Genomic DNA, 20,153 nt, shown 5'->3' with positions numbered 1-20,153 from the left:
GCAAAAGTGATACACTGTCAAAGAAACACGACAGATGAATAATTCTCAGCCATATTTCCACACATTGAGGTTTCACATATGATATGGATAATGAGATTTTTTTTTAGTATATTTAACATACAGTGGGAGAGTATGTTTTTCCTAACTTAACATCCATAATGAAAAGTTCTGCAAACTCACTTTAAGATGTATAATATCATCTTGTTTTTATCCTTTTTGTTTTGGTCCTGATTTTTTTCATTTTCATTTGCTTGTCTCTCTGAATTTATGCCCAAGCAAGATTGATACGGAGGACTTGCGTTTTCAGAGTAAGATTCAGGATTGCATGGGCTAGCAATCTAAGAAAAGATCACTGAAAAAAACATACACAAAGGTAAATAAATTGCCAACTAGTAAAATCTGGGTCATGGGCTACATAGTCCTACCTCTACCACAACTTGTCATCAGCACCCGGGTCCCTCCACAGAGTTCAGAGTTGACTTTCAAAACCATTTTTACACAATCGCTCTTTCAACTTTGGTACAAGATCTTACTCTAGGAGGATTTCTGGCAGATACTCGGACTGAGCTTTTTTGTGTAATCATGCCCAGAATTGCAACTATTCAGTTATTTTTCACTTCAGTAAGACTTTGGGTTTAAATTTCCTCAGATCTAATAGAAATACAAACTACAAACTCTATTCTTTCAGTTTCTCCAGGATTTTGTTTGCAGGACAGTGACTTCAGTTGGGAGGTCATTTGAAGTTGACACAATTCTCACAATCAACATGACATACATCAGGCTGACACATGCAGAATCATCTGGTTACATCCCTATTTTAACGAAGGATGGTTGGTAAGCTGATGCCCCAAGCAGCTCTGACCTGGCACCCTGTTCCACGGTGACTGTCGTTCACTGAAGACCCAAGAAAATGTCCCTCATAGATACAGACATTTTGCTAATCTCACATACAGAATCTTTTTGAACTATAGTTCCATGGCTGTGGGTGCCTAACATGACAGCGTGCTGAGAGACACAACTTCTCACACAGAGCAAACAAGAAGCCAGAACGCCTGACAGAAACTGGTTACACATGATGAGGAAGCCTCTGTATGGGAAGAGGTTTCCTGAGCATCAAGAAGAAACAGAAGATGTAAAATGAGACATTACTAAATGAAACTTTGTTCATTCTGTCCCATCCTCCTCAGCGGTACTGCCCTTAAGAAATATCTTTGATTGGGGCGCCGGGTTGGCTCAGTCAGTTAAACATCTGAATCTTGATCTCAACTCAGCTTGAACTCAGGGTCACGAATTTAAGGGCTGTGTTGGGCTCCACACTGGATGTAGAGCCTACTTAAAAGAAAAAAAATCTCTTTGATTGATGTGCTGTGTGGGGTTGTGTGTGTGTAAATATCTCATATACAACATACGGGGTGTGTGTGTGTCTATCTATCTATCTTGGAGAGAAAGAGAAGTATGACCGGATACACTCCACATTTAAAAAATGGTTACTATGAATTTTATACTCGACACCTGGAGCATACAATTGTCTTCTTCCCATTCTCTTAGCTGGGCTATTAGTTTCCTACCTGTGAGGATGCTTTTCTTCCTGTCAAGGGCTTTTTAATTTCATCCTGTTACAGAGTATAATTAACAAAACCCCACGGTGAGTTTAATTCATTACTACCTCATTATTACATTGTCATAAACCGTTAACCTGCAAACAACAGATTCCAGAGACTCTAGAACTATCTCCAGTTCATCCTGGGATTTGCACATCTCCTGCCAATCAGCTTAAGTGGGACTGGGACCTGTTTCCTCCTGGACATTAGCTGAGAGGACTCCAAGCGGGATGGCCATTCACCTGCCAGAAATGGACTCTGGACACTCAGGCCTGTATCTTCAGGGTCTCTGGAGCTTTCTCAGAAGGGCGGGGCTATGAGCACTGTGTCTGGCCACAGATTCGGATTTTCACAGTTACATCCTTCTTCCCACTCAGGCAGTAAGGGATTTGTCTCTGTTACTTGTCCTCCAAGCACAGAAGACATTTTAAGCTCCTTGACTCCCAGGACAGGGACCTGCACCCTGCCTTTGGCTCTTTCCCCTCTGCCACACCCACCATGGGATTTGCATATTGTGCCCCAGGGAGGACCTTCCCTTGCAGGTCTGACATAAAGGGCAGCTCTGAGCCTGTCTTTCCTTGTTAGGACTCAGCAGTTCAGCTTCTCAAAATGAGGTTCCCTGCTCAGCTCCTGGGGCTGCTGATGCTCTGGATCCCAGGTAAGGGCAGTGGGGGGCTGAGGAGGAAGTACAGGGTGGGAGGGGGAGTTCTGGGGGCGCTACCGTTCTCCCTGTGTATTCTGTCCAGGGGTGAGATTGCCCTCCAACCAAGGGAATATAATTTTTGGACAATTAACAACCAAGAAGGAACAAAGGACAGTGCTTTACTGAGATGCTGAAAAAGGAAGAGGCCACTTTGTGCCTTGAAATTCTTCGGTCATCTTTAAAAGATGGATATATTGAGAGTATGAATCAAATCACAAAATATGATTTAGCCTAAACTACGCAAACTTAAAATCATAAAAATGGCTTATACTGTTTCTTCATAACCTTGTACGTATCTCTCATTCTTTTAGGATCCAGTGGGGAAATCGTGATGACGCAGACCCCACTGTCCCTGCCCATCACCCCTGGAGAGCCCGCCTCCATCTCCTGCAAGGCCAGTCAGAGCCTCCTGCACAGTAATGGAAACACCTATTTGTACTGGTTCCAGCAGAAGCCAGGCCAGTCTCCAAAGCGCCTGATCTATAAGGTTTCCAACCGTGACCCTGGCGTCCCAGACAGGTTCAGTGGCAGCGGGTCAGGGACAGATTTCACCCTCAAAATCAGCAGGGTGGAGGCTGATGATGTGGGAGTTTATTACTGCGGGCAAAATCTACAGTCTCCTCCCACAGTGGGTCAGGCCCGAGCACAAACCCCTCCGACCGGCCGTCAGCGCTGTGCACAAGTGTTGCTGGGGCGGGGAGCAGGCACAGCGGGGGGTCTGAGTGGCTGCACAGGCAGATGCTGGGGAACTCAGGGCAACAACGTGCAGCTGCGTGCTCTGAACCATGTGATGGTCCCTCGGCGATGACAGCCTTAGTGGGGCAGAACCAGCTCAAGAACAGACGGGACCAACCTGCTGTCTGAGCCAGAAGCTGGAAGGGAGGGCTGACCGGAACCTCATCCCGACCCTCCTGGCCTCGTGTGCAAGGGTCACTTACATGCAGTCAGCCTGAGAGTCAGACACGTGAGACTGGTGACAACACAATTACATACATTTGGAGCTGAACATTTTTGCTCTATTTTCAGTAAGATCCTATTTGGTATCATTCAGATTTTATTATTTTTTATTGTCCCACTTTCCGATCCTTGTTTCCCAGTTACACTAACTGCTCTTGTACTATGTTCTCTCGATAGCATTCTATACATAATATCTCCACAGAAAATATGGCAGAGAAGGATTAGTAAAATTTTGTTCTTCTGGCACCCAAACAGACTTTTGTAAATTCCTAGCAGATACAAGCTCCTAATCCTATAAAGAAGACGTGGTCTAAAAAAAAAAAAGAAGAAGAAGATGTGGTCTATATACACTATAGAATTTTACTCAGCCATAGAAAGAATAAAATTTGCCATTTGGGACAACATGGCTGGACCATGAGGGTATAATGCGAGGTGAAATAAGTCCAGAGAAAGGCAAACACCATAGGATTTCATTTATATTTCATTCTTAGGGTTCTAAGACATAAAGCAAAACAAACAAAAAAGCAAAAGCAGAAAAGACCCATGAATACACGCAGATACGAAACTGGTGGTTGCAGAGTGGCTGAAGGGGGGTGGGAGGAACAGGCTTCCAGGTGCGGAACGAATAAGTCACAGGGATGAAAGATACAGCACAGGGAACACAGACAATGGTACTGTGATCGTGCTGTGTGGGGAGAGATGGCAGCTACACTTGTGATGAGCACAGCATAGCATACAGTAGGTCAAAAAAGAATGATGAGAATTCTGCAGGGAATTTAGAATCCCAGTTTTGAAAACTGCTACAGCAACGTAAACTAAGTATCCACAGTCTCAGAAGTAAATATTAAATTTAAATATTGTCACGTTTGATGGAAAATAGCACTATTTTATATGAAGCTTCAAACTAAACAATCTTTAGTAAGACAAGGTTAAGATTATTTTCTTTGTAATTGAAGAGACAGAGATAGAATGCATTAAACAGGTGTTCTGAAGTATATGCAAATTGTGGAGCTACTTTCAGTTTTCTGTATTATATCCACATATTGCAAGAAATGTCAGAGGAAACATTTAATTTATCATTGTATACATTTATATCTAACATTGAATTCAGATTTACACAAAACTGATTTCTGTGAAGAGGTACGTCGTTTTTTAAAAAATGGTTCTGTAAGAATTCATCAGGTCTAGATATATTAAAATTTATATTTCAAAATAATTGATCAGAAATGCATCAGAGGGGCACCTGGGTGGCTCGGTCATTTGGGTGTCTGCCTTCGGCTCAAGTCATGATCCCAGGGTCCTGGGATCAACCCCTGCATTGGGCTCCCTGCTTGGCAGGGAGCCTGCTTCTCCCTCTCCCCCTGCTGCTTCCCCTGCTTGTGCTCTCTCTCTGTCAAATAAATTTAAAAATCTTTAAATAAATAAATAAATAAATAAATAATTTTAAAAAAGCATCATAATGTTGCCGCACACTATAAAATATTCCTAATCGCTCAAGTAACATTGCATCAGCAAAACAAAACAAAACCAAAAAAACAAAAACAAAACCAAAAACCTTCTCAAAATTAAAAATTATCGAAAAATATTTAGGGTCTTGTATTTGCCAAAGAGACTGATATCATTTTCAATTATATATGGAAATTGAATTTGCTAAAAGTACAAATTTTGATGCCATAATAAATGAAATTGCAGAAAAGCAATCCAGAAAAATCTTATAATCAGTCAAATTATCTAATTAATAAAGGCTATCATCTATTATACATACATATTTATTGTATTATATAAAATTAAAATACACAAATATTATTTCTTACGAGTCAATCGATCTGTTTGTAAGTTTACTGCAAGCTTATTGCAATATTTGCAAGTTTATTGCCAGTATTATTTTGCCAGTTCTAACACACAAATATTATTTTTGCAAATATTTGTCTTTATTTGCTATAGCCCTGTGGGTCCAAGAACTCAAGCCCTGCTGGCCACCAGAGCCCAGCAGTCAAGGGGTACGGTCTGGGTAGCAGCCATAAAAACCAGGGTGCTAGACAAGCGCGCAAGCTCTTTCCAGGGAGACACCAGGGATCCGGAGCTGGGCAGAGCGAATGCAGAGTGCAAACTCGGGCTTCCCGGACTTCCAATGAGGAATGCGGTCAGCCCCTAGATGTGTTCTGAATTAGAAGCCTAACTGTCAGGCAGCAGCTTTTAAGATGTGAAAATAGCCTTCTTTGAGTGTAAGACTGGGAGGTGGACCAGGGATATACTGTATGGTGACTAACATAATACAATAAAAAAACATTAAAAAAAAAAAGACCGGGGAGGTGGGCGGTTCCCTCTGCTCTCGCTGTGCTGAGCCCTGAGGGTATAGCCCATTAAGATCTGTTTCTTTGTTTACTATTGTCTTGGGGGTCTCCGTGCAAGCCCCCCAGGGTTCCAGATAGAGGTGTTTTGGGGGCCGTTCCTCAGGTGGAAGTCTTACAAGTTTGGGCACCCCAAGTTGGTTCCAAACACTTTGCTTTTCAGGAAGAAGCAGGGAGTTGTAAGTTCCCTTTCAACAGTATGTTGTTGGGTTGGGGGAGGAGTTTATGGGTTGGGGGTGGAGTTTATGGCAAGAATGTGTCCCAGCTTTGTGCTCCTGTTTCCATGTGGGTATTTCCTCTTGAACCCAATGTGTAGGAGTCCCTGGCTAGCTTCTGGATTTCTTACAGTGGGAGCTGTCCCATGCGTAGCTGTAAATTCCATATGTCCGTGGGAGGAAGTGAATCCAGGAGCCTTGTATACCATCTTGGACCAGAACTTCTTTTTCTTTGGATTCTTAGGGAAGAAATTTGGATCACAGATTTTAAATGTTTCCTCTTTTTTTGTTTGAGCATAGTTGACACACAATGCTATACTATTTCAGGTGTACAACATAGTGATTCATATATAATGAATAATCATACATTATTCTATGCCCACATCCGTCACCATACAATGCTATTACAATATCACTGACTCGATTCCTTATCCTGCAAAAATATTAAATAAATAAATAAATAAATAAATAAATATTTCTTCTTTCTGAATATTGGCATTTAACATTATTTAACATTATTAGTTTCCTCCTAAGTATTGTTTAACATCCCACAAATTTTGACACACTGTGCTATCCCTATCATTTAGTTATATTTGGTATTATCTGATTATGCAATATTCACTTACAATTGTTACAATGTATTATTCTATCCATAAGTTATATAGAAAGGTATTCCGTCATATGCGAGGATTTTGTGAATAATTTGTTACTGCTTCTAACTTAATTATTTTGTTGTCAAAGCACATTTTCTATAAAATTTCCACACTTTTAGGTTTACTTAGACTTGTTTTATGGCACAGGGAATGGTTCATCTTGGCGAATGTTCCAGGTGGTCTCCACAAGGATACACATTTGTGCTTTACTGTTCTTTAGCAATTAATTCAAGTTGGTTGGTAATGTTGCTTATGTCTTCTTTTCCCCAGTGGTTTTCATCTTGTTCTATCAAGAGCTGGTAGCGCTGTTCTATCAAGTATGTTAGATATTTAACTACATTTATGGACATTGGCAAATACTACAAACCAGAACTTCTATTTTTCTGGAGAGCCGGTTGTCAGACATTCATTGACTAGCACAAAAACGGTGCGATGTAGGCTATAACAGTTTCATCATAGTTTCCTTTTTTCTATTTCTACCACCACTTATTTCTGCCAAAAAGGTTTTTATCTTGATGAAGTCCCAATAGTTCATTTTCTGCCTTTGGAGACGTGCTGAATTGAGACCTTGTCCATTCATTAAGGTCTCTGTAAATACCTCTGAGCCCCCAAAGCATAGGGAAACTAGAACCCCAGTGTGTGATCTGGAGCCTAGATATACTCAAGGATGTTCCACGAGTGATAGGCACTGGTTCCATCTAGAGAAGAAAACCCACCTATAAGGCTGAGCCTAAACACCATTGGCTCATTAGCATGACAATACATTCAGCTCTCAACCGCATGCTGGTTTTAAAAGGATCCTAAGTTTTGAGGAGCTAGAATATATATTCCATTAATTTCCACTCTAATTTTTATATTTCCTTCATTCCAGCTGCTTGGATTTTTTTTTTTTCTCTTTATTTTCTAGGTTCTTAGGGTAGAAGCTTAGGTCATTGGTTTGAGACGGTTCTTTCTTTTTTACTTCAGGCGTTTTTCAAGTTACATGTTTAATATTATTTGCTTATCCATTGTTTACAAATATAACACTAGGCCGAGGGAAACATTGGCCATGTCTTCATTTGGGAAGCAATAGGAGAAATGCAAGAAGCTAGAATGGAAACGGCCTTGAGGGGTCGGTCTGGTGCTGTTGATGATCCATTACCTAGGGGAGCCTCCGTATTTGATGTCCTTGGCACAGGAGACTTTTGGGAGAAAGAGAATGGTAACAAGCAAACAAAAAACCCAGTGCAGTAGGCCAGTTGTAGCAGACAGACCTTAGAGTGGCCCCATGAAACCTACACATGCCCTCCCATTCAGTGTGGGCAGGGCCTGTGACTTGCTTCTAGCCCATAGGATCTTGCAGAGGTGTAGGGATTTTGCAGATGTAATTATGATCCCAAATCAGTTGATTCTGAGTTAATTTAAATGGCGATTATGCTCGGTGGACCTCACTAAATCAGGATAAAGCCCTTAAGGGAGGAACTAAGCCCTCTCTGTTGTTGATGGATTTCCTCTTGCTGGTTTGATTAGTAAGGCTCTCACATGTCAGGAACTTTGAGGGGCCTCTAGGACATTGATGGGACCTCCGGCCTGCAGCCAACAAAGACCAGGACCCTTAGGCAGATAGTCACAAAGAAAAGAACTCTTTCCACAACCTGAAAGACCTTGGAAACAGATTCTTCAAGGCTCCGGATGAGAATGGAGTCTGGCCAACACTTTGGGTCCCATCCTGGGAGACCCCAAGAAGAGAACCCAGCTAAATCCTGCTCAGATGCCTGACTCCTAGAAACTGTGATGATTAATGTGTGTTGTTTTTAGCTACTAAGTTTGTGCTAACTTGTTGTGGGGCAATAAAAAAAACAAATACACCAGTAAAATTTCCTATGTGGTGATACAGGATTACAAACTTAGAAACTAATGGGAATCTGAGCAGACAGAAATGTTACAGAGCACTATTTGTCAGTTTCCCCAGCTGCCTCTGGGGAGGATGTAGAAGTCCAAGGGAGGGGGCACCTGGGTGGCGCAGTCATTAAGCGTCTGCCTTCTGCTCAGGGTGTGGTCCCGGTGTTCTGGGATCGAGCCCCACGTCAGGCTCCTCCTCTGGGAGCCTGCTTCTTCCTCTCCCACTCCCCCTGCTTGTGTTCCCTTTCTCACTGGCTGTCTCTCTCTCTCTGTCAAATAAATAAATAAAATCTTTAAAAAAAAAAAAGAAGAAGAAGAAGTCCAAGGGAGGCCAAAGTAGGGGTGGACAGGAATGTGAAAACTGACCTTTCCATCCTTGTCACTGTGCACACTCAGGCTTCTGAAGTCCACTCTACCTGTAATGTTCCAGAAAATAAAAAAAGAGAGAAGACAAGAGAAAACCTTGGCCAGGTATGTGGTAGGTATCATAGAAAAAGGACATGAAAATTCGACAAGGAGAAAAGGATAAGTAACTATCTAGGACAGAAGAACTAGTTTTTGAGAAAGACACAGAGATGGAGAAATCTAAATCAAAGAAAGCACAGAAAACTACCTCACAATTCTTAGGTTTCTAAACAATCATGGAAGGATGCTTATGTGAGCCTTGTAGTAATATGTCCGTTAAATGTAAGACAGGTTTTGTGGAAACACACACAGCACATGTCCGTTTGAGAGCTTCCTCTTTCATAGTCTGACCCTTTTCCCCAAACCACCCAGAGACCCTGGGTCATGAAGAGGAACATCTGAGTTAAGCCTCACTGAGCCTCCTCTTGGGGAGGTTTTTGTTTAAACCCAGAGCACTGTGGGAGGCTCCTTCTGCCCCTGTTGGCAATAGTAGCTGGCAGCGTCGCCGGCCTCCACGGGATCAATTGTGAGGGTGAAATCAGTCCCAGACTCACTGCCACTGAACCTGGCTGGGACCCCAGACTCTCGACTGGTTGCTTTATAAATCAGGATTTTAGGACTCTGTCCTGATTTCTGTTGATACCAGGTAATGTAGTTGGTAATGCCCCAAATACCACTGACTTTCTCACTGGCCTTGCAAGAGATGGTGGCCCTCTGCCCTGGAGACATGGTCAAGGAGGCTGGAGACTGCGTCAGCACAATGTCCCCAGCAGAGCCTGGAATGACAAACACAACCAATGTAACAGTTGTACTGAGAGCATCCCAGTGGAGGCCCATGCCACTGATGACCCTTGTAGTCAAAGTCATGGACAACACACTGAGGAACCAGAAAACAGAAGGTAACTGGGCAACTGGAAACCCACACCAAATGCTTGAATTCCAGCCACCAAGAACCCAGAGACACAGAAAACATCGTGGCCACGGTGAGTTTGCCCACCATTTCTCCGTGTGCCCCCCTCTCACCCAGAGCCCAGAGCAGCAGGATCCACAGCAGGGGAGCCCCGGGCCCCATCTTGGAGAGCTGGACTAGAGGCTGCTCCTCAGGGGCCCTGACCAGCTGCCTTTAAGGATGCTGAGAGCAGCCTGGAGCTTTGTCTCCTGACGCAACATGCAAAGCAGCTCAGAAGAGCTTGAGGTTGTGCTCAAACGGGACACCTGCTCTCAGAACACCCTGTGGGACTTGGGGTCGCCAGAAATTGCCAAGTGTAGTGCAAGCATGTCCCAAGGCATTTGGGGACCAGTTTCTTGACCTTCTAGCCTGTCTGAGATGCCATGTGGGGAGTGCCCTGGGCTGTCCTATCGTTAGGATATAGGTTATTTCAGGAACACTCTTGATCCCTAGGATTAAAATCTCATACATTGCCACAATAATGCATTTCAAGTTGTGATTATCGTCAGGAAAAGAAAGCCATGAGATTATAAAACAGTGAAACAGGGTGCCCTGGTTCAGATGGGGAGGGGAAGTCGGCCCCTCTGAGTTGATGGCCTTTAAATGAAGTCCTGAAATGTCCTCAGGATCTGGAAAGGGTAAGAGTGCTGAGCGTGGAACCTTGGTGAAGGCTGGGAACCAACACTGATCAAGGAACTTGCCTCAGTATGGACAAGACCAGGACTCTCCATCTGGTCAGTCCCGGAAACCAATGTCGTGTCCTCATGAAGCCCTCCCAGGAGGAGGGGTCACTCCCACTCAGAGTGGAGAAAAGCCTGTGCCCAACTTCGGGTTCACCGTGCCTCTAACGTTAACGTGTCACGTACACCATGACAGAGCACAGAAGACAAACCTGTGTGAATCCCAGCCCACAGGTCAAGAGCACACCCTTTACCCGTCACCTCAACACTTTCTCTCTCATGAGCCAATTCTTTGTTTTCTGCAAAATGTCCTCCCAGTGAGTTTCCCCAAACAGGAGCAGGCTAAGCGACATGTGATTTATCATCTCCTCACCAATAATCTAGGTGTTTGTCATTTGTCAGGGGTTGGGCCAGGCAAGGGCAGGCGGCCCAGGGGAACGGCGGGCAGCCGCTTCACCAGGTACCACCCCAACCTTTGACTCTGCCAGCTCTGCCTTCCTCCTCCCAGGGGGTCTGCCTCCACCTCCCACCCCTACTGCCTCCACCACAGGCCCAGCCCTATAACCAGATGCTGATAACGGGGTCTTTTCTAGGGACAGCGTTTGAGCAGCCTCGGGACGGGGAGAGGCAGCCAGATGGTGCCGCCATGCCCAGATCCTCAGGCTCCCATTCCTGTGTTCCAGGTGACAGAACGTCCCCAAGTTGAAAGTTCTCTCAGGTGCCATCCTCGTGCTCCCTGAGAAGAGTGGTATTCGGAGGGGACGGGAAATGAATGCCTTTAACCACACAGGCTTGCTTAGGGTCTGGCCTCACCTTGGGAGGCCCTTTCCGGCTCTAATAGAATCACAGCGTCTCTGCATCAGCCCAGTGTGCCTCTGATGGCAGGTTCCAGTGGGCACAGGGCACTGCCCCAAGCTGCGGGGTTCCTGTCCATTTCCCAGGAGAGAGTGTCCATCGGCTGCAGGGCCAGTGAGAGCCTCCTCCACATGGCTGGGAAGCCCCACTTAGCCTGTACCGGCACGGACCTGGAGGGGCTGAAGGCCCTCATTTACCTCTGTTCCACCTGAGCTAATGGGGTGCCCGCCCGGTTCAGTGGCGGTGGGTCTCGGACAGACTTCACTCTTACCATCAGCAGCCTGCAAGCTAAAGACAATATGACTAAGTGAAATAAGTCAAGCAGAGAAAGACAATTATCATATGGTTTCTCTCATCTATGGAACATAAGAACTAGGAAGATCGGTAGGAGAAGAAAGGGATAAAGAAAGGGGGGTAATCAGAAGGGGGAATGAAGCATGAGAGACTATGGACTATGAGAAACAAACCGAGGGCTTCAGAGGGGAGAGGGGTGGGGGAATGGGATAGGCTGGTGATGGGTAGTAAGGAGGGCACGTATTGCATGGTGCACTGGGTGTTATACGCAACTAATGAATCAAAAACCAGGGATGTACTGTATGGTGACTAACATAATATAATAAAAAAATATTATAAAAAAAAGGAAACTGTGAGATGCAAAAAAAATTAAAAAAAAAAGACTATATGACTAACAACAGTCTTCTAACATCAGATGTGCTGTCATAATGACATGGCCCCAAATAAAACCATCACACCTGGGCAAGGGGGCAGGTGTCCCAGCTGCTTCTCACTTACTAGCCACTATTACGGACGCAGTTCATTGTTTGGTTTGTTTTGTTGGGGGCGTGGGGGAGAAGGTTGGCATGGTATCATTTTAAAATCTGCAGCTGGGACTCCTTTTCAAAAGAGCTCTAGTCTCCTCCTCTGTGTTTCCATTCACTTCCTTTAAATCTGACTTCAGCCCTCTCTCGGGGCCTCGTGCTGGTCATGACAGCCCCGGTCTGCCGCTCTCCACTCAGGTCCCGACCACCCTTCCCATTGCCTCCAGCTGCTGTCCCCACACAGAAACTACTCTCTGGGCGTAAGTTTGTGGTCACCATCCGCTGAGCATTCCTATTTTCCTACTTTGATGTTCAAATTTTATGCCAGAGAAAACGTCTCATGAAGGAGAAAACACGAGATCTCGGTCTATCCTTCTGCTGGAACCAACGCACGTTATTCTTTTCCCAACACATTTTTTTTAATTTTTAGATGATTTTTATTATATTATGTTAGTCACCATACAGTACATCCCCGGTTTCCGATGTAAAGTTCGATGATTCATTAGTTGCGTATAACACCCAGTGCACCATGCAATACGTGCCCTCCTCACTACCCATCACCGGTCTATCCCATTCCCCCACCCCCCTCCCCTCTGAGGCCCTCAGTTTCCCAACACATTTTTAACATTAAAAAAAATAAGTCTTCTAGTGCAAAACCAGGAGCAAAGGACAGGTTCCTTTTATCACCAGAAAACGTTTTAAATTTAGAAAGAACAGCAAAGCAGATTATAAGAGGGTGGCAAACAAGGAAGACACGAGAGAGAGAACTCGGCACCTGAAAACCCTCTCCCGACGCACACCCTCCGAACCACTGAACCACTGACACGCGCGCAGCAGCCTACATCCCTTCTAAAAGCAGCCTGAGACTTTGTGCTTCCCCTGCAGCCTTCTCAGGAAGCTCCCCCGCCCCCTTCAGCCACTTCTAGACCTCTAGACCTACCTAGAAAGTGGAAGAACAATCTTTGAAATCAAGATAGGTAGACTATGCCACTCTAGGGTCACTCCTTATTGCAGACAAACCCCAGCCCTGAAGTCTCTCCTTGTTTCTGGAATATTTTAGTTCCCACCTCCTAGAGCCTCTCCCATGCCTGTCACAATTCCTGGTGGTTTCGGTATATTCAATATACAATCCTTCCATTATCCTGCTCTCTCAGTTGTTTGGCTGATCCTCCTCCAAATTGTTTCTTCCCCACCCAGTCTTGATCACTGACTCTCATGGCCACATCTTAGACGCATCATCAGAAAATAATGACAAGTTCTCCATCATTAAAATGTTGAGCATCTCAGGGGCTCCTGGGTGGCTCAGTCAGTTGAGCCTCTGCCTTCAGCTCCAGCCATGATCCCGGGGTCCTGGGATGGAGCCCTGCAACGGGCTCCCTGCTCAGTGGAGAGTCTGCTTCTCCCTCTCTCTCTGCCCCTCCCTCTGCTCATGCACTCGGGCACGCGCGCTCTCTCTCTCAAATAAATATATAAAATTTTTTTGTTAAATGTTGAGCATCTCCGCTTTGGCCACTTCTAAGAGCTCTGCAGCCCACTCCACTGAGTATGCCACAGCCAATAATTTCTGGCTTTCATTAGAGTAAGACTTGAAATCTATAGGAAAAATATATGTTGTATTTCCATGGAAAATTCGGCATGTCTGTAGCGTACCTTTCCAGGTTATCAGTGTCTACCCCTGGTCATTGTCTTTGAGCTATCTTTCAACTCTTTATAAATTGTTGGTAACTGATAGATGGATGATTCAGTCCTGTATAGTAGTGATTAAACTGACTTCTTACCTCACCTTGGAAAACCATTAGTTCATTGCATGTAGCAAAGTCCCAACCCTCCACACGCCTGTTGGAGAAAAACACACAGCAATCCTGACTTCTCCAACTTTGATTCGTGACCGTTCACTTCCTGAGGGCCCTTCTGCCTGCCCCACAATCATACTTCATTTCCCTGGTCTAGTCAGTCTTCACTCTTTCTCTTTCTTTCTTTCTTCAAGTTCTAACAGCTCCTCCTCCAACCTAACTTAAAGCCAAGTACCCATTTCCTATTTCCTAGGTCAAGAGAGGTGCTCAGAGGAGAATGTCCCAGCGTTGCCTATCCGTTTTCTGATCCACTGATATGGGTATCGCCACACTCCGCCTTCCTTCCCAGAAGTGCAGAGAGGCAGCCAGCCTTCCCATCTGAGGCCACTCCCTCTGATCCCATACCTCTTACCTCCTCAATGGTATTGCCTGGCACTTCTCCCTCTTCCCTGAATTACCAATGTTCTCCTCTCTTTAGCATCATTCCCATCAGTATGCAAACATCTTTTCAAAGAACTCTCTGACATCACATCTCCCTCCAGTTATAGTCTGTTTCACTTTTCTTCTTCACCATAAAGCTCACCGAAACAGCTGTCTACAGTCACCATTCCCAGATCTTCTATCCCCATTCTTTCTTGAGCTTTCTACATTCAAGCTTTTACCTCCACCATCTCACTGAAACTGCTCTTCTCAAGGTCATTAGTGACCTCCACGTTGCCAAGTCCAATGGCCATAGGACAATCCTCATCTCACTAGACCCAGCAGCACCATTTAACACGTTGACAACACCCTCCTCCTTGATAAACCTTCTGCTCTGATCTCCAGGGCATCACACTATCCTGCTGGTCTTCCATCCCACTGCTTCTTCACAGACTCCTTTGCTGGTTCCTCTTTATCTCCCCTGCCTCAGAGCTCAGCCCCTGGGCCTCTAAATCTAGTCAATCCTCATTCCATTGGTTATCATACTCCAAGCTCCAGTCCAATTCTTTCCCTGAGCTCTAGACTCATACATCCAATGGTCTACTGGACAGCTGCACATGGAGGTCTAAAATGCATCTCAGACTTAAAATGTCCAAAACTGAATTCCTGATCTTCCTCCCCAGACCCACTCTTCCCACAGTCTTCTCTATCCAAACAGATGGCAACTCCACCCTTCTAGTACTCGAAGAAAAACTCTGGAGTCACTTTGAGACCTCTCTTTCTCTCACACTCCTTGTCAAAACCATCAGCATATTGTTCTCTCTCCCTTCAAAGTATACCCTTCCTCACCTCCACTGCCACTGCCACAGACCCAAGCTGTCATCCTCTCCAGCCTGGACAACAGCAATGGCCTCCCAACTGTTATCTTTCCAGTCTTGCCTCCCAGAGGGATCCTGTTAAACTATGTATCAAATTATGTCCTGCTCTATTCAAAACTCTCCCATTTACCACGTCATTCCAAATAAAAGCCAAGTCCTTAGAGAAGCCCACCAAGTCCTCTAGAACGTGGCCTCCTTGTAACTTCTTTGATCTCATTTGCACTACTCTCCCCTCTTGTACTCTCCACACTGTAGCAACACCGGGTTCCTTCTACCTCCCCAACATGCTGATCACATTCCTGCCTCAGAAATGCGTCGTTTCCTCTAACTAGAACCAACTACAACACTCTTGCCTGGAAATATTCCTATGGTTCCTTTCCCCACCACATTAAAACATTAAGTCAAGCCTTCTCAGTGCAGCCGCCATGACCATCTATAGTAGACTGATTGCAAAAATGCCTCCTCCATTCTCGATCCCTCCCTTTACCCTTACTTTTTGCAATGTAACTTTGCACGCCCTCCTATCCAGAGCTGCGGCCTATTTACCCTCTCCTTCAATGGGATCAACTGCACCAATCGTTAGAATCCATCAATACATCAAAGGGGACACTGTGTCAGTACTAAGGTTAGGCTTCAAGATGCCTTATGTGCTTTTAATTTCTCACTTGAGACCCTGCTAACTGTCAAAGGAAGTTGGGATTAGTCTGCCGGATGATGAGAGACAGGAGGCCCAGTCACCCAGACAGCCCCGGCTGACGGTTAGCCCACCATAGAAATGTGAAAGAGATGAAAGAAATGTGAGCCTTTCTGTATGAGGAGCACCCAGTTGATCTGTCAGCCAACTTGAAACACATGAGCAAGCCGGCCAAGATCAATCAAGATCAATCAAGTCTGGCCCATAGTAACAGAACGACTCAGGCAACCAATAAACACGACGGCAATAACCATGCTACCATTTTAAGCCACCTGCATTTTGTGGGTGACTTATTACATGACAGTAGCTAACTAATACCTTATCTGATTTTAAATTGCTACTCACCCTTACCCCGGCAAGCTTTTATTCCCTTCCTTCCTTTACTTTCCTTATAGCTCCTCCGGCACAACGTAGCAAACATGTACTGCTGCTGTTTAGAGTCTGGCTCTCCCAGCTGCGGCGAAAGCAGATGTCTTTATCTTGACACAGAGGAAGCACTCGGAAAACACACCTTGAATGAATGATATGGACCCCTTAATATCGATCCTTGAAATATATTTCTAATTATTATGAGAAGCTATTTTGTAGGAAGAGTGTTCGGAGCACACGGACCAGGTTTGCTGCGGTCTTGCCCGAAGCTGAAGTTCGTCAACCCATGTATTTCAGAATGAGGTGAAGAAATAACACTAAGATGCTCGGAACCTTTCTGTTTTCACACGGAAATGGACAGGCTAATGAAATGTTTTCCAAGGGACTCAAGTTATGGCGCACTTAGTCACAAGATGAGACCTGAACGGCCATGGGACGACTTTGAAGACAAAGGTGACAAATGGTGAGAAAAGGTGCTGAGGAACAGTATTCCATGTTCCTGAAGTGACAGGGTTAAAGAATGACAGTAGCAGGGCACCGGGGTGGCTCAGTCAGTTGAGGATCCGACTCTTGGTTTCGGCTCAGGTCATGATCTCAGGGTTGTGAGATGGTGCGGGCATCAATCTCTGCTTGAGATTCTCTCCATCTCCCTCTGCCCTTCCCCCCCATAAATAAATAAATAAAATCTTAAAAAGAAAAAGAAGAAGAAGAAGAATGAGAGAATTGCCTTTGTGAGAATAAGTACGCCTGCGAGAAATGGAGAGGAGAGAGACAGGCAGTAGAAAAGCAGATGGAGCAGAAATGAATGTCAAGGACACTGCCCAGAAAGGCTGGAAAACAGGGCCCGTGGAAGGAAAAAGCAAGAGGTTCTGAATAGGAGAGCTCAAAGTTTTCATACTGGGAAGGTCCACAGTTGGAGGGTGATGGAGGGTGAAGAAAGGAGACCAAGAGAATAAGGAAATAAAAGAGAAATGTCCCAGAGTCCAAGGGGCACAGGAAGGGAGAACTGATCCACAGGGTGTAAAGCTCACGGGCCCTTCATCAGAGGCTAGAGACAGACCTTCCTGGCTCACTCCTGCCATCGGCCCGTGGGAAACATGCAGGTTCCTGGGCACAAAAACCCCTGATAGCATCCTTAAGACATCTTCACAGCATTTGTCTTCACTAATCTCCCACAAAAACAGATGCAGGAATAGCCAACTCCCTTCATTTTCTGCCGGGCTTTCTGAGCCCTGCAAGGAGTAAGTCAGGAGATGTGACTTCTCAGGCAGAGACAGGAACGCACACGTTCGGGGTTGAGCGGGGAGGAAGCAGCTGGGGCAGCCAAGCCTCCCTGACCCGTGGCCCTGGGGAGGAGGTTCGTGTGCGAGGCTGAAGCACTGTGGGAGGAGTATCATAACTCTGCTGGCAGTAATACACCCCCACATCTTCAGCCTGGAGGCTGCTGATGGTGAGGGTGAAGTCTGTCCCAGACCCGCTGCCACTGAACCGGTCTGGGATGCCAGTGGCCCTGCTGGATGCATAATAGATGAGAAGCCTGGGAGCCTGCCCAGGTTTCTGCTGGTACCAGTTTACATAGCTGCTAACACTCTGACTGGCCCTGCAGTTCATGGTGACCCGTTGACCTACAGACACAGCCAGGGAGCCTGGAGACTGGGTCATCGTGATGGCCCCACAGGCACCTGCAATCAGAATAGATAACGATGATACAGACACACTTGATCACAGACACACTGAAATACGTCACTGTAGACGTGCTTTCTATGGTACTACATGTCAGTACATAATTGGGTCTATTTTGGAAATAGCCAGTATTTCTCATTATATCTTAAAAAAATTTTTTTAACTCTAACATGACACTACTCCAAAAGGATTATGGCACTTTTCAATTTCTCACCTGAGACCCACAGCAACAAGGATAGGAGGACCTGCTTCTGTGACACCATCCTGCTGCCTTGCCTGCCCAGTGCAGCTCAGCTCACACAGCAAAGGCCCCTTTTATAAAACCTGAGCAGCCGCTCTGGGCCGGGAGGGGCCTAGGCAAAAATCAGTGAGTAGAGACGCAAATCACAGGAGCGGCGGGTTGTGAAAGTACCCAGTGGAAATCTAAAGAGCCACGAATATCACCAAAATAGACTTGTGTGGCAAGAAAACATAAAAGTCAGCTTAGAAGCTCTTAGAACAACGTAGAAGTTCTAAAAGGACAAACTGCTACAAGAGCTAAGGAAGAGCTTCTATTTTACATTCCAACATGCTTTTAAATGGGTTCAGTTTCCAGAAATGATGAGCTTGGTTCTTCCCATCAGTAACCCTGGTAAAGTAAAAAAATATGCTGAAAAAAAAAAAAAAACAATAGGAGGGAGAGAAGGGGGGAAAGATCAGAAAGCACAAAAAGAAAGCGGAGAACTTTGGGCCCAACTTTTTATAAAACCTCTAACCAGAAAAATGTTGAGCTCTAAAGCCATTTTTCTCCTGCAGATGGGTAAGGACATGGTTACACACTTGAGCTTGGGTTCCGGGGCTGTGCAAGGGCCAGAGAGATGGAAGACAGGCCCAGAATTTACTCACTCTGGGAGACATGTGGGACCCTCATTTGAGCCAGGGGGAGTCTGAATTCTGAATTTAGTTATTCTATCTTTTCAGTTCAATATTTCCATTTTGTGTTAAATTAACCAATGAATGAAATCGAGGCGCCTTCAAGAAAATTCAGTTCCATCCAGTGGTTTGAGAAGTCGGCTCAGGGTTCCTTGGGTACCATATAAACTTTCCCTTTCCTGTTCCTAGTCCTGCTGTTCATTCTCAAGCAGAGGGAAGGGGGCAAGGGTGCAATTCCTGAAAGACGCCGAGCATGCAGTCCCGGGAAGGGAGAGGTTATTGAGGCCTCGGGGACACTGCAAGTCCAGCTACTGACACTTCGGCCATCTCTTCTCCGAGTGCGGCAGAAGCCTGATGCTTCCTCTGTCAGGCGGCACACTGGCTGTTCTACGGGTGTCCACGCCGCCTCTGCACCGCTTCGTGGCATGAGCCATTTCCTAAGACCCAGCTAGCCCCCGTGTCAGGTGGACCCTACCTGGGGATCCGTATCTCAGCCTCACAAAGGGTCAATTCCCCCATCACTCCGCCCCTCAATTTGCTCCTGACGATGGTTAATTTCGTGTATCAACTCGAGTAGGCTATGGCGCCCAGCGGTGTGGACAAAGGCCACTTTAGATGTTGCTGCGGAGGTATTTTTTGGTGTGATTAACATTTACATTAGTAGACCCTTACATAACACAGAGTCCCCTCCCGTTCTGCACAGAAGATTCACCACAGCCGTGTTTCGGTGTCGAAAAGGAAAGAAAACTTTATTATTATCATAGAGACCTAATAGAAACAGAAGAGGGAAGGAGTCTACACATAGATGAAGGGATTAGTAGGCAAGAAATGAGAATAAGGCCAAGTTACAGTGAACCGGGTACTTATACAACATCCCACCTCACCCGCAGGGGAAGCCCCGTGGAGACAGCCAGGCCCCAACTGAGAGGCCTGGGCAGGGCGTCCTCCCCGCAGGGGACACTTCCAGCTGATCATCCCCACAAGGGCCATATTTATAGGGCAAATGACAGGGTTTAAAATTAAACATTTGTTCACCGGCATGCAGTGTGGAGCGAGCTGCATTTCCACGTTATCATGTTTCTATATTTTCAAGGAGCCTGAGCTGTGTGTCTGCATCCCCTCCCGGATTCGACTAGGCGGGGGGGGGGGGGGGGGGGGTGGTCAGCCCTGCCTGGAGCAGGCGGGGATGAGAGACAGGACTGTAGCTCTTGGCATCCAGAACAGAAGGGCCAGACCTAGAGGCCAGATGATGTATTTTAAACAATTAGGCTCCCAAGGTTATTCACACAGCACAAGTCTCACAAATAACGTTTTAAGCCCGTCTGTGTATGTGCAG

The 20,153-nt window shown here is 45.6% G+C and overlaps 1 long non-coding RNA gene and 1 gene segment (V, D, J or C); one reads left to right on the top strand and one right to left on the bottom strand.

Moving 5' to 3' along the window:
- LOC123799727 (immunoglobulin kappa light chain-like) overlaps nucleotides 1–20,153 on the top strand; it is a 68,619-nt gene that overhangs the window by 22,388 nt on the left and 26,078 nt on the right.
- On the bottom strand, nucleotides 17,740–18,229 carry LOC123799728 (uncharacterized). The gene is made up of 2 exons (XR_015725240.1): nucleotides 18,120–18,229; nucleotides 17,740–17,904 (listed from the first exon to the last, which is right to left on the bottom strand). It is a non-coding gene; the product is annotated as an uncharacterized LOC123799728 (long non-coding RNA).

This window comes from Ursus americanus, chromosome 7 (genome assembly GCF_024610735.1).
Source record: "Ursus americanus isolate L20-20 chromosome 7, mUrsAme1.1.p, whole genome shotgun sequence".
Classification (NCBI taxonomy): domain Eukaryota; kingdom Metazoa; phylum Chordata; class Mammalia; order Carnivora; family Ursidae; genus Ursus; species Ursus americanus.
This window is presented reverse-complemented; position numbering and strand designations above follow the sequence as displayed.